Here is an 11,017-nt window from a genome sequence, read left to right as displayed (position 1 = left end):
AGCATCTAATTTCATGGTCATTGGGCTTTAAGAGTTTAAACATCAGAATGGTTATTTACTCTGCTCAGGTGCAGCATTCAAATGCTCTACCAGGCCATGTTGTAATCTGATGCAGCACAGAAATTTTGGAGACTCTAAAATTGTACCCAGACAACTCTACCAGTCCATGTGGGTGGCATTCTCAAAAAGTAACCTCTGTGCTAGATATAGTCTGTTTTGGTGAGTATTTACAATGCCTTTGATTGAGGAGATTAAGGTGAAAAACATGCTTCTCCATTCCTTTTCTCAGTGATAATTTGCTCCTCCCCTCCTAGACTCAAGAATGGATGCCTTGAGGCTGCCGTCAAATGCAAGTAAAATTAGACAAAAATTGAAGCAAAAAGCTAAATAACTTCTGGCTTCATGAATAGGGACACTAGTTTATCTTGGGCATGTGACCCAAAAGGATTTCAACTTGCATTCCCATCTCAATCCTCAGGGGGCGCTGTAGGCATTGGACTGTTGCAATCACTTCAGTAATTATACAATTGCTGATCAGTTGTGACCTCATAAAAGCAAGTAGCAGAGGAAGGATTGCAGTAAAGGACATGGACCGAACGTCTAACACAAAAAAAGTTTTGAGCAGCTGGGTGCAAGAGTACCTTCCTAGAACACTGCACAGCAATGGAGTCAATTTATTTTGTAGAATTTGCTAAGAATCCTTAAAAAACAAAAATAGACTGGCATTTGCACACAAAAAAAACAAAAAAACAATTCCAGTCTGAAATAAACAAGGAATCCTGCAGTGAAAAAAAGTGAAATGAACAGGGAACACATGTTATCCATAATTTGATGGATACTTGGATAGATGAAAAAGCTGACAAAATCCTTTTTTCAAATAGGCATGTATGAAATGACAGAACTGGCCAAATCAGGTGACAGTATGCATGTGGTCGCCGCAGAGTCAACAGATGGCACAGACAATTTGTTCTGCAAGGAAAATCATTTCCATCCAATTCAAAAGTTATTCTTGTCAACACTGTGTGCCTTGATGCTGTAAATTCCTGCTCAGTCCTGTATAGTGTCAAACAATGCCTATGGAACTTGTCGATTTCAACAATGTAAATGCATTTGTCTCAGATAATTCAAGTACCATTTTGACAGCATGCAATGCAACACTGAAAGGCTTGATGCCAAATGCGATTCTTTCAACTTCAAATGCTCACAATGTGGCACTTGAGAGGCCTTTGGGCTAGTCAACATATTAGTTGGGGTAGTCAAAGAGATTTTCAAGCATTGTCAAAGCAGAAAGCAGTGGTACATGACATGTTAAGTACAACAGAGCAAAGTTCAGACTTTGCTGTAAATCCTGAAAAATAAACTATATCAAACTAGTATTATTAATACCACTATTTTAAAAAGTTGCATTAGCTTATATTGTGCAGTACAACTAACAAAATATTTGTAGATTGATTAATTATATTTTATTACTCCATTCAGGTGCAAACCAAAATTACCAAGTTCATGTAACTAAGAATTTTACACTGGGCCAGTGTAAAAAAATAAAGCTTGTGGGGTAAAAAATAAATAAACAAGGCATGACTCATTTATGGCTGCTGTGCCAGCATAAAAAGCTTGCCACCAGAATTTGTAGTCCACAGAGGCAAAAAAGTTTGACTAATCAGTTGGCACATAACACACAGCTTCTTCACATAGCGTTAGGGAAATTAAATAATAAATTAAAATGAGAGGAATTAGTTTTAATCACTAAGAAAAAAAGATATACCTTTCTGTTAACTACCATGTTAGCTTTCATCATAACCAACAATTACAAACCTGCGCTTTAAGATTGTTTAAAAACTGCAAATTGCAGATCTTTACCATAAACATTCTCGAGTGTGAGTGAGAAGGAAGATGTCTACATGTATCCACAAATAATATTGATAAAATGTACATTGTAATGTAATTTTGCAATGCAAATAAAAATAATTTTATTACTTGCTAAATGGCCTAATTAAGTAGAGCTGGCTATATCTGATGGTATAGAGTATTTTGTGACTTAATTTCTGCATTCATAATCAAGAAAGCGACTAGGCTGACCAACCACTGCTACTTAATGGTAGTATTGTAATTGCTTAAAAATGTTTAGACTAGCGAACCATTTTTTACAGTGCATGATAAAGAGACAGAGAAATTAGTATTCTGCTGTACAGCATATGTACTGGTTTGAGAGCAGGGATCGGAACACATGAAACAATAAGGCTGACCAACTGAAAAACATTAATGTAAAAACTGAAAAATTACAATCAGAATCAGCTGGTCCTTTCAATTGAATTATTGGCTCATAAACAAGACTCAAGATTTTGAGACAAAGGCAAGTAACCAACACCATTTATGCAGAAAGATATGTCTTTTTATATGGGCATGATCACAGTAACGCTTGACAGTGGAGACTATTAAACTACTGACTGGTTTAGACTGACTGATCAAGTCTTGCACCTTTATTTCATTTTATTTCTTTTTTATTTCATTAATTTCCCATTTAGAATGGCAACCGCAGCCACATTCATACTGCAAAGCCCTCTGCCAATTTGGCAGACATCTGCAGTTCTCTGAAACATGTGTTATTGCCAGCTGTTTTTTTTCACACTGCAGGCTACATATAAGCTTGCATAGAGTGAAGTTGGAGGAAGACCTTTCATATGTGGTTTTTGCATGCATGCAGTCCATGGGCACCCAGTAGACTAGCAGGCTTCCCAAGGTACTGATGAAGATACATTAGGGTCTGTAGATCCCTAACCAAGTGAACCCACCCATACCTGGGATTACATACTCAGCAACTGCGCATCATCCTATGGAGTTGACACTTTTGACATTGGCATGGACGCAATGTGGTGCTTTAATCAGATGATCCATCTAGCTGCCCCATCTTTATTTTATTTTACTTAATTGTTTTTAGCCTTTCATATTTATGCTCACACTGCTACAAGCTATTTCATTGTTACAATTTTGTTATTTAACCTTTTTTGTGCAGATGATATAATTACAATTTACAATTTGATATTTAGTAGACACTCTTATCCAGAGCAATGCTTCCCATTGTCGTAGAAAGAAAACGTTACTATTCAACACTAAAAAGGTTCATTGCACAGCACGTGACTGTGTGGAAACATTGCTGTCAATCATTGTTAGCACTTCATTAATGACAGTTGATGTAGATTACTGGGGAGGGGCAATAGGATAATTGACAGTTAAGAAAGTTTGACTGACCACTTGCTAAAGGATGACTGAATTGCAGATGAGAATATTGCTTTAGATAAACTGGTGTACCTATTCATGAAAACATAGACCCAATGTTCATAATGGGAACAAGACTCTGGTACAAAATGTTCAGAGATAAAGTGAACATTTCACAGAGTAAAGTGAAGTCCTCTTTTATAGTATTTGAGGCACATTACATTAATCCCCCCGGGGTATAAAACAGCACAGTCGCTGGTGATTGCAATCTGGAGGACAGTCACCGTGCTGCTGTAATGAGATGTCCCTGGAATCGATCAGACTCTGAGGTGTCAACTTCACAGGTGGGGAAACATTAGGAAAGCCAGTCCTGTGCTGAGCCGGCCCATTCTCCAAGCCACAAAAGCAGTTGTTTGTGGCCCTGAGATTCTGCTAAAGCAGTGGTAACCAACCCTGTTCCTGGGGAGCTGCCATCCTGTAGCTTTTCATTACAACCCTAATTTACCACACCTGATTTAACTAATTAGCAGCTGAACAAGATCTCTAGCTGTTGAATGAGGTGAGCTTTGTTAGGCTACAGTGCAAACCTACAGGACGGTAGATCTCCAGGAACAGGGTTGGTTACCACTGTGCTAAAGGATTCCCCAATTTTTTTAATACAAATCAAAGCCGGTTTGAGCCAAAGGTTGGCTCTGGTTTTGCGAGTGCAAACATGGCATTAACATTTTCTGTGCATGCCCCTACCAAATGTTATGTTTCCTCCGCATAACACAAGGAATTCTCATAGTGTCCTTGTACAGCTTGTAATTGAACAGTGAGTAGTCCTTAAGAATTGGGAGCCCTCAGCCACTGGGCTGATGTGTGAAAGACTTAAACAGCAACATGCAGGTAAAATTTCTTGATGGATTTACAGTTCATGGAGAGGATGGTTTGAAAAAAAAAGTTTAAAATTTTTTTTATTTTTATAATCACATGCCAAATGGGCAGAAATTCAGTAAAAAAATTTTTTTTTAAAGTAGGTATTCTAAGCTACGCCCCCTAAAAAATGTTGATATCAGCTGGTGACGTAACAAAGGGGAGACCATTCCTTGCCTGACCAGACCCCACTAGAGCACAGTAGTAGGTTGGCAGTAACACAGGTTACTTGTAAGTCAGTCAATCGATTTAGCCAGTAAGTCTCACAGATAGCTAGGACGCTGAACTATTTGTGTTTGTGCAGGCTGTGCAAACTCTAGCCTGTCAGGGCATGGAGTTCTCACCACTAATTTAGTTGGCAGCCCTAAATCAGGCTATAGGCTACAGACTAGCCTATAACTAGACTAGCTAACGTTACTGTCTATAGTCATTCATGGAGAACAAGCCGATTATGCTTGAGCTGGCAGAGGCTGGGCACATCCCTTAACACTGCTGCATGTGTGATAGGGTGTTGTAACAGTTGGCCTGCTAGCAATTTATGAAAGAAAAAATATTGTCCACATTAGTTTTATAGAGTCAGACTGTTGATGTGCATTCATTTAGAACCATGATTAAGGTTTTGCCTGCCTTATTTCATAGCTGGATGTTTATTGAAAATGAATGCACACCCTTGGACCAATCAGAATAAAGTATTCAGTCAGGCTGTTCTATAAAGCACAATAAGCACAACATGAACATGAGGATTTTATTCTCCATGGCATGCATAGCTATTTCTCATATAATGTATTTTAAGAGGGTAAATAATCCCTCTAAACAGCTTGTTAAAATTTAAATTCTGAGATTGCAATTGTGGTTGGAACTAAAACCAGCATACACAGTGGTCCCCCAGGACTGAGTTTGGGAATTACTGACGTAAACGCATGTTTTCAACAACTTTAATGGATTGAGAGATGGTTGTAACTAAAACCAACATACACAGTGGGTCCCCAGAGAAATTACAATGTGAAGACATGTAATTTGAATGATGCATTGAAATTTTCAAAAAGAGATCATAGCATTATTTCATTTTTGGTGCCAGTACATTCTAAAGAATATGGAAGAAATAAATCACTAATGTCATGATGTCATATGCAAGTAGATTAACTGGGTGCCATTAGGAAACACAACAGTGTAATGAATCCAGAAGATATAGATATGGAATTTCACAACATTCTACGTAAAAATAACAATAGTCTTCTTAAGGAAGAAGTCTCTGTGTAACTGAATGTGTTGCACATTTTTATTAATTACACTCCCGCACTATCAATTGCAAGAGATTGAAGAAAGCAAGATTTTCCTCTTGCTGTGGTTTTAGAGGAGTGGCCAGACTCCTTTGCTGCAGCAGCCTATCCTCGGACACACATTTACTTTTTTTTTTTTTCCTGAATTTCAAACCAGCCGCTTGATTCGACTGGCTTCTTCCTTTATTTCCATTTTATCAAAACGCCAAAGCTTTGATTTTTTTCCCCCACCACGATGGCAAGGTGGCTGTTAGGCTAATGGTCGAGCAGGCTTCGGTATCAAGCTGAAGACTGCTGCTCCTTTATAGCATGCGCCTGCCTGCCTGCCTGCACTGTGAGATTTGACTGGCTTGCGTCAGGAATCTATTTTTAGCCACATTCCCATGACAATAGAAGGCAGGTCCTTGACGAATCACATGACATGGAGTCCTGGAGAGGAAAACCTTTGGCTCTTAACGTGGTCAACATTGACTGTATTGATCCCTTTGTTCAAAATAAGAGGACATTTGCCTCGGCAGGGGTTTTATCGCCCTCCCAGAGCAAGAGCACGTCTTTCTCTGATGTTCCTCATTTTAACTGATGGTGACATTTACGATGGTTTAATCGACAGCCAAAATTCACTGATACTTACTTTTTTCAAAAGGCACACACCGATCGAAAATGTGAAAGAGCCATCTTTATGTTCAGGGATTGGAAGATTCTTAAAAGAAAAAAGGAAAAAAAGGAAAGCTGCAATTCATACTAATTAGGCAAAAAAATAAAAATACTTTATCAGTTTAAAGGGATAGTTCTCTTTCTGCAATTATTTTATATATTTTCAGAAGTTACTAGAAACACAGTGTCACAGTTTTCTTGCATTAAACCATGAATCCGCCAATGCCCATACATCCATTGTAAAACTGGAAAACTCGTAAACTTTTGTAAATATCTAAAATATTCTTCATCACACACAAACTAGACAAATGAAAAATGTACACTAAATGATATTTAAAAAGACACCAGGAATGAACTACCCCTATAATGAAAATTAAGATGTTGGATTAGACATTATAAATCTTCTCAGAATCTCTAAACATCTATCCATATTATGATATTTCTGCACAAAACACTGCCACTTGATGTCTGTCCCTAAAGAATTCCCCCAATGCCTTCAAGGCTGTATCTAAAGTATAGATACCTGCCCAACTTGATGGGTCTTTTCTCAAATAATGACATTACACAGATTGTGGCTATAGATTATTACAGAAATAAAATTGCTGCAGTTAGCACTCAGTTAAAAGGTCAGGTTTTCTTATAAAAATAAAATAAAAATAGATAGATTTAACAGAGAGAGGTCCACTCAGACTTCAGGTAATATAAAATGCATCTATACAAATTAAAGAGACTCTTTGGAGAGAGAAAAACGTGATTGTATTAGCTTGAAAAATAAATTTCACTCATTTTTAGGAAAGTCAGAGATTGACATGTTGCACATTGACATTTCACAAGGATGGGAAAAAACCTTGAATATTAAGATTATAGATTATGATACCAATTAGCAGAAATGTAGCCATAAAACCTCAAATAGTGCACACAGACATTACCCTCATGTCTATGTTTTACATCTCTCCTTGGTGTAACATTATGAATAAAGATAACAAGCTGTTCGTGGTTGAATACCATCTTAGGTAAACATTGGAGCAGTTCCTTTTTGCAATTGAATATTCAAATTCAAATGTCCATCAGCCCAAATTAAAATAAACCATTTTAATGGTGCTTTACACATGACATAACCACCTTCATAAGCACTACATAGACATTAATAAATGATCATGGCATACAAATAATATGTAAGTAATATGATGTGTACAATAGATGAAAGAAATAAATGTACATTCATTTTAAATGACCAAAATGTACCTCTGGCTAGAACAAATGACATGGGACCTGACTTCACATTTTAAAAGTTATTCCAAAAATGTATTGCTGCCTTATTTGCAAGTAATTTTCACAAAAATATTGAGTAGATCTTGACCAGCAAATCATGTTTTAATGTTCCCTTTGACATCACTTTTCAATTGAAAATGTCAAAGTTGTCTCGCATTAAGCAGATGTTTAGACACTCCAGACTCCAAGAAAATGGCATGTATCATTCAGCCATTAGAGTTTCCAAGTTTGTCAAACTCCTGTGGTAAGGGTCAAATTCTGAAGATTAAATGATGCTTACCTAACATTAGTGTGTTCTTTCTATTTAGCCCTGAATTTAAATTTTAAATGCTATATTTGATATATTTTTCAAAGCCGGTGTAGATATCATAACATAGATATGACACAGAAATAAGCATAGTTATTTTATAATATTTTAAAAATCCTGCATAGTATGCCTTCAATCTGAACAATCATATATTGCGTCCCTGTAATGCTATTTCTTTTGACATCTTTAGAGTCTTGCTTTAAACATTTTCCCCCAATGTTAACGATAACAATTTGGGACTGCTGACTGTCCCTCTGGAGATATTGCTCCCAAATAAAAAACAGCTCTGTAGCTAAAACACTTACTTATATATAAATAAATAAAAACACTTATAAAAGACCTACTCATAAAAAACAAAATTTTAATAAATGAAATCTGATAAGCCAGTTTTCCACACTACAACCCACCCTATTTATAGTCATGTCATGCTAGATCTCCACTGCCGATTAGGGAGAGTGAAGGCATCCACTGATATCCTCCAAAGCAACTGTCGCTGGAATTGACTGGTGCTGATGCATCTCACAATCATTGTCAAATGGGGACACATGGGAAAAACTAATACAGTGGCACCTGAGGAATACTGACTGACTTAAACCCACCTTAGCACTGGCAGGATGATAGCAAATGTGTTCCTTGACTCTTGGTTGACATGACTGAAGCACAATGTCTTGACTTTAATTACGTTACTAATGAGCAGTGTCGCAATTTTAGTACCCAGTCTGCTCTCCCAACGATGCCTCCCATTCACCATGTTGCCTCACTCCTCTTCTGACTTCTCCAGCTCTTAGTTTTGTGACCTGGTATTGCTGACTAAATGTCACAACTTGATGCTAGGGAGATTATAATATTAATATTATATAAAAAAATTATATTTCAACATGAATTATTTAATTTAAAAAATTATCTCTATAGTTCAATCATTTAGATCTGCAGCTTATGTCGAGATTCCATTGTGATGAAAAGATATCTTTTTATTACATGGCATTGTTAAATTCTGATTGGTCACTTCAGGAATTTGACAGTCAAATATTTCTGAATAATGACTGCTGTTATGGTAACAGACTGCTTTAATTTAGAGTGCTTTTCATATCACTCTGCAGTCGTAATTTTCATATTTTCTAACTCAACACCTGGTGTCAATTGCCTCGCATCATAGGCCTATATTATTTAACAGGACACAATGGAAAATGAGTTTCAAATTATTTTCAATTTATTTGAACTAATGAAATCTCTTTAAAACAATGCTTTGTATGGTAATTATTCATTTAATAAACATGATAATCCACTTCCAGGAGGTCTGCTTTCGCAAAAAAAATACCTTCACAGAGGCAGCCCCACTCTGGTTCTTTGCCTATGCGTTGGTCATTATTTTTTGATAGCAGACCACCTCATCATGGATTATCCCTTACTAATTATAGCCTATTGATTTAGTTGACATAGTATGTTACCTAGCATTTGAGTGGTATGAAGTGGATAGCTGTGCTGTTTCATTTAACTGCCAATACCTGTGCTTTAATTTGACCCATGACCCAACCCCAAGCATCTCATATTGATGGTTCTTTCATCCTGAAGAAACATCAAATGGTTGGCTTTTCGGCCTCCCTGACCAGGGTTTTGTAGGTTTTTGTGAGAAAGGTAACCTGCTTGGAACTCATTTTAGGGTAATTCCCATCACTTAAAATTCAAACTACAAAATCTGTTGCGTTAACATTTGGGAGCCTTTGGTGAGCGTTGGACACCACCTATAATGACAAATGTGCTACCCCTTGGTCATGGCACATTTATATGGCAATGGGCATGCACATAGTATAAGTATCTTGTTTAAGAGAAGAGGAGACTGTGCCAGAAACCTTCCAGAGTCAAGGTGATCTTTCAAACTACAATGGTATTGAACCTGTCACTGACTGGTGGCCACAAAGGCATTGAACCTGTTGCTAACTGGTCGTGCTTACAAAGGAACCACAAACAAAGGGCAAAATACAAATGGGATCAACCCCATCCCAATAGGCACAAAAGAGTACTCAGAGAAAAATTTCAATCAGAAATCATCTTTTTAAAATCATCATTGACATTCTGGATCCGGTACATGTTCATGTTAAGTTGTTCTCCTATACAAACCTTTAATTAAGATCCTTAATGTAAAGTAGGATACGTTCTTGTTGCATTTGGATACAAGGCTCCAGCGACATGTTCCATTAAACAAGAGCTGTTAACCCTCTTCAGCAAGACAAGGCCCTAATCAAGCTCAAGCCGGCCATGGTCCCAACAGAATGTATGCTGTGAATACAAATGAGAACCCAGGAAGCAACCAAAACCAAAGGGCAAAATACAAATAGGATCAACCCCATCCTAATAGGCGTGAAAGAGGACACTGGCCGACCTTTCTGGGAGCGTGGGGGTTGAAGCGGGTTTGTTTTAACCCTTGTGAAGATGAAAGCAAAGGTGATGTGTGTGGGGCTGCAGGAAGGAACAAGTTAATTAGTGGTTCACTGACAGATTGATCCTCTGTCTTCGGCTTCAGGTGTAATCCACTGCCTCATCACTCCGGTTCTTTTTCATATGGAATGAAGGTAGCTTAAAGCTCTTCGGCCTGATTAAGGCCTTTACTTTTGGTGTGGGGTGGGCTGTGATGGAAAGGAAGAAAAAATGTGGCTAAATCCATTACAAAAGGTCACTTTGCTTGTAAGACTTGATCACAATTAGCTATCATTAATATTATTTATTTTTTTAGCTAATATCTCTTTTAAGATGTGAATCCCATTACAGGACTAATTTATTCCTCCTGGGAACCCCTTCACGGCTGTTATCATGTATCTAATTAATACATCATTTTTAGAACTGTCTGTGTGCCCACCTTGGGTGCCCATCCATAACTGTGGATGAGAATCCTCAAGGAAAACGATGAGGTCACATCAGTCCACCTGATCTAAGCTTTGGTAAATGGCAGCAGTAGATCATGGCTCTAAGTGTTCAGATGTCCCTTTCAAAGCATATGTCCTTGACTCCTCTGGTGTTCATGAGGGGATTGAAGCCAGGGGAAGGTATACTGTTCTGTGCCCAGCCTAAGGCTGCTGGCTGCCTAAACCCAAATAGCTGCCAGTACACAGATTCCTCAATTACACTTCTCCAACAGCTTCCTCAAGTGTCAACTTGCCTATGTGTGTGTGTGTATGTGTGCATGTGTGAGCGTGTATGCAACATGGGTTGCTGTTCCCCTCTGCACTCCGCTCCAGCAAGGTCGCGCTTTTACATGTATGTGTTTCTCTCACCTCATCCTGGCACCCAGCCAGGGAGGGCTCGGCTTCATTGATAATTTCATGAGGCAGTCTGAGGTGAATGCAAAAATAAACACCTGTTACTGGTGCTGCAGTCA

Source organism: Anguilla anguilla, chromosome 3 (genome assembly GCF_013347855.1).
Source record: "Anguilla anguilla isolate fAngAng1 chromosome 3, fAngAng1.pri, whole genome shotgun sequence".
In the NCBI taxonomy this organism is placed as follows: domain Eukaryota; kingdom Metazoa; phylum Chordata; class Actinopteri; order Anguilliformes; family Anguillidae; genus Anguilla; species Anguilla anguilla.
The sequence above is the reverse complement of the archived record's forward strand: the minus strand, read 5'-3'. Positions refer to the sequence as shown.